Source organism: Gossypium hirsutum, chromosome A04, assembly GCF_007990345.1.
Source record: "Gossypium hirsutum isolate 1008001.06 chromosome A04, Gossypium_hirsutum_v2.1, whole genome shotgun sequence".
NCBI lineage: Eukaryota > Viridiplantae > Streptophyta > Magnoliopsida > Malvales > Malvaceae > Gossypium > Gossypium hirsutum.
In genome coordinates this window covers 80,529,772-80,534,074 of record NC_053427.1, presented here as the reverse complement: position 1 = coordinate 80,534,074, position 4,303 = coordinate 80,529,772, and the positions used below count along the sequence as shown (strand labels likewise).

The window sequence follows — 4,303 nt, the reverse complement described above, 5'->3', positions numbered from 1 at the left end:
TCCAAAAAGGTACACACGGGTAGACACACGGGCATGTGTCTACGCCGTGTGTGACACATGGCCTGCCTCTTGGGCGTGTTGCTCAGCTGTGTATCCCCTGCAACTTGAGTTTTTAGGTCAGTATGCATGGTAGTAAACAAAATGGCAGAGGCACGTCTGTGTGTCTCAACCGTGTGGAGGACATGGCCTTGCACACGTGCGTGTGCCTTTGCCGTATGCCCCTAGATGGATGATGACGTCATAAACAGAATATCCAGGTTTTTGGACACGAGCGATGACACGGGCATGTCTAGGTCGTGTAAGAGACACGGGCGAGGGACACGAGCATGTGTTCGGTCGTTGAAAACCCCTGCAGGTTCAAAATAAAAAATAAATTCCAATAATCCAACACGGGTAAGGGACACGGGCGTGTCCCAATGCATACGGGGGTGTGCATTGCCTCCACACAGGCGTGTGAGGCTTAAACCTAGAAATTCCTTAAAGTTTTTTTAAAGTCCTCGGTTTAGTCCTAGATCACTTTTAATGCATGTTTTGGACCTCGTAGGTCCATAATTGGGACAATACGATCCTGTTTGATTGGTTTTAAATTGAAACGATATAGCCTGTATTTTTCGGTAATGCCATGTACCTCGTCCCGATCTCGGGTACAGGTAAGGGGTGTTACACAAAAATATATAATCACAGTATAAACAGAATATCATAAGAGAGGGAGAAAACTGAAATTGCCCTAAATATTGGATGAAATCTTCAGAATAGTGAAAAGCGGAATTGCAGTCAAATCTAAAAGTAACTCATGATTCTGAGCAAACTAACAAGAAAATAAACACAAAGAATAAAGAAGATTAAGGGGTTATAACTCGATTAGAAACAACCATAAATATTTCAAAAGATAATAATAAAAATAAGTTGAATAAAATAAAAAAAGTAAAACAACTAAAACAAAATTAAAAAGAAAGAGAAAATAATAATAATAATAATAAACTCAATGATATCAATAAACTTAAAGGTAATTGTAATGATAATAGTAAAAAAAATACGAAAAATAAAAAAAGAAATAGAAAAATAAAAATTATAAAAATATAAAAAAATTAAAAATATAAGTATAAGAATAATAAATAAATTAGTAAAATAAAAATAAATAGTATAACAATTAATAATAAATAAAATAAAATAAAATTGGGGTGATTAACCCAGTTTTCACATGGCCATGGACATGCCCGTGTGTCCAGGCCGTGTGGGTCACACGGCCATGTGCCAGACCATGTGTGTTTTCCTTCGCTTCTCTCACGCCCATGTGAGATCCCACATGCCCGTATGGCCAGGCCGTGTGGGTCACAGGCTGTATGCCTTACCTGTGTAACTCTCTGACTTTGAAAAAAATTAGCTCCAGGTTTCACACGGCTTAGGACATGCCCGTGTGTCCAGGCCGTGTGGGTCACATGGCCATGTCGTCAGGCTGTATGTGTTTTCCTTCACTTTTCCCACGACCATGTGAGATCCCAAACACCCGTGTGGCCAGGCCATGTGCCCCACACACCTATATGTCCAGGTTTTGTGGGTTAAAAACATACATTTTTTTAAAATTTTGAAAATTAATTAATTTTAAAAAAAATATCATGAAATAACGTTAAGAAAATTAGCAGTGTTAACACTCAGGTTGCCTCTTGAGAAGTGCTTATTTAAAGTCTAAGCTTGACTGGCCTCGTATTCGAACGATTACTCTGGTTCATGGAGTCGAAAATCCTCTTTCTCACTATCAATTCTATTATCAACATAAGGTTTTAGCCGAGTAATATTTACCAAGTGCCAAATTTAGAATGATTTACCTCGACTGTACCGTATGGGAAAATACTTAGTATCGTAAAATGAGTTGCTCCGTTTGTATTAAGGTCTGAAGTGGTGATTCGAGGGTCTGTTTTATCCAACAATACCTGATTGCCAATCTTAATTTGGTTCGTCCTGTCATCAAGCTCGTCATGGAGTCGCTTTGGTTCACCATGTATTCTAGGTTTCTCCTTGACGTGTGCCCACCATTCATCTAGTTCATCGATTTGTAATCTTTTTTCTTCGTGATTTGTTCTGTTTTTGTCATGTAAATTGGACTACGGTGCTGTCACATTTTTATGAGGTGTTTCCTGCAAAGAATGTTGAGCCACAAGGTTATTGAAATTAACAGAACTCATAATATCATCTCGATCATTATATATCGTAACAGAATCACGAGCTTGGAGTTTAATCGTGTCATCACCTACACGAAGTATTAATTCACCTGTACCAGCATCTATAATAGTTCTAGCAGTTGCTAAAAAGGACCGTCCTAAAATCAACGATACGTCACTATCCTCATCCATGTCTAAAATAACAAAATCAACTGGGAATATAAAATTATCAATTTTGACGAGTACGTCTTCAACAATATCCCTAGGAAATCTAAATGTTCTATCTGTCAATTGAATCCTCATCCTAATTTGTTTAGGTTTCCCAAGACCTAGTTGCTTAAACATTTTGTAGGGCGTGACATTAATACTAGCCCTAAATCAGCCAAAGCATAATTAACACTTAACTACCAATTAAACAAGAAATAGTAAAACCCCCTAGATCTTTCAATTTGTTGGGTAGTTTATTCTACAAAATGGTTGAGAACACTGCATTTAGCTCCACGTGCAACGAATCATCTAACTTCTGCTTATTTGCTAAAAGCTCCTTTAAAAATTTAACAGAATTTGGCATCTTTGAAAGAGTTTCAATAAACGGTAAGTTAATATGTAATTTTTTCAACAATTTAAGGAATTTACTGAATTGTTCGTTTGTATGGTTTTTTCTTATCGCATTTGGATATGGCACACGAGGTTTATATTCCTTACCGACTGAATCTTGCTTATTTTGGCTTACCTCAACCTTACCATTGTTTACCACAGTTTCTTGCCTCGATTCAAATTCAGATTCAATTAACCCTTCTTCATCTTGAACAGTGATCACATGAATATGCTCTCTTGGGTTAGTTTTGGTGTTGCTTGCCAAGCTACCTTGTGGTTGTTCTGAAATCATCTTTGCCAATTGACCGATTTGATTCTCAAGCCCTTGAATCGACGCTTGTTGATTTTTGAGTGCTGTTTCGGTGTTTTGGAAATAGTTTCTCACACCGCAACAAACTTTGTCAACATCTCCTTAAGGTTTGGCTTCTTCTCCTGCTGGTAATGTGGTTGAAAGCCTGGAGGGGGTTGTGGTCTTTGATTTCCTTGACCACCCCAAGAGAAGTTTGGATGGTTCCTCCAACCTGCATTATAAGTACTACTATAGGGATTATTCTGAGGTCTAGAATTATTACCCATATAGTTGACTTGTTCGTCTTCTGTGCTTAGGTTGTAGGATCGATTTTCTAGATGGTTCCCTCCTCCATTTGCGTCATATTGCATCACCAGATGTACCTGCGTAGAACCATATAAACCATCAATCTTTTTATTCAAAATTTCTACTTGATTTGACAACATGGTGATCGTATCAACGTTAAAAACACTGGCTGCTTTGTCCTCATGACTTGCCACTGATAATTATTCAGTGACATCTCCTCTATAAACTCGTAAGCCTCCTCAGGTGTTTTATTATTTAGAGTCCCACCAGCGGATGCATCGATCAATTGCCTAGTTGAGGGGTTCAAACCGTTGAAGAAAGTTTGAACCTGTAGCCATAGAGGTAACCTATGGTGAGGGCACCTTCTCAATAAATCCTTATACCTCTCCCATGCATCATTTAGAGTCTTTAGATCCATTTGTACGAAGGAAGAGATATCATTCCTCAGCTTGGCTGTCTTAGCCGGTGGAAAGTACTTCAACAAGAATTTTTCGATCATTTGTTCCCATGTTGTGATAGAACCTTGTGGTAGGGAGTTCAACCACTGTTTAGCCTTATTCCCCAACGAAAAGGGAAACAACCAAAGGCAAATGGGATAGTCAGAAAAGCCATTAATTTTAAAAGTGTCACAGAATTCCAAGAAATTAGCCAAATGAGCATTTGGGTCTTCGTCCTGCAAACCATCAAACTGTACAAACTGTTGAATCATTTGAATAGTGTTAGGTTTCAGTTGAAAATTATTTGAAGCAATAGAAGGTCTAACAATACTCGATTTAGCCCCAGTTAAATTGGGCTTGGCATAATCGTACATAGTACGAGGAGCAGGATTCGGATTTACATGATTTTCAGCAACCACAGGAGGTAGCTAATTATTATGATTTTCTGCCATCTCATCAGTATTAATAACAACGTCCTCTTGCTCTTCTATTGTACTCTGTCGACTCTGCCTCGC

At 38.3% G+C, this 4,303-nt stretch overlaps 1 non-coding gene across 1 annotated transcript; it reads left to right on the top strand.

Moving 5' to 3' along the window:
- Positions 1 to 3,695: 3,695 nt before the first annotated feature.
- Positions 3,696 to 3,802, top strand: LOC121228338 (small nucleolar RNA R71). The gene has a single exon (XR_005925914.1). It is a non-coding gene; the product is annotated as a small nucleolar RNA R71 (small nucleolar RNA).
- The last annotated feature ends 501 nt before the right edge of the window (positions 3,803 to 4,303 follow it).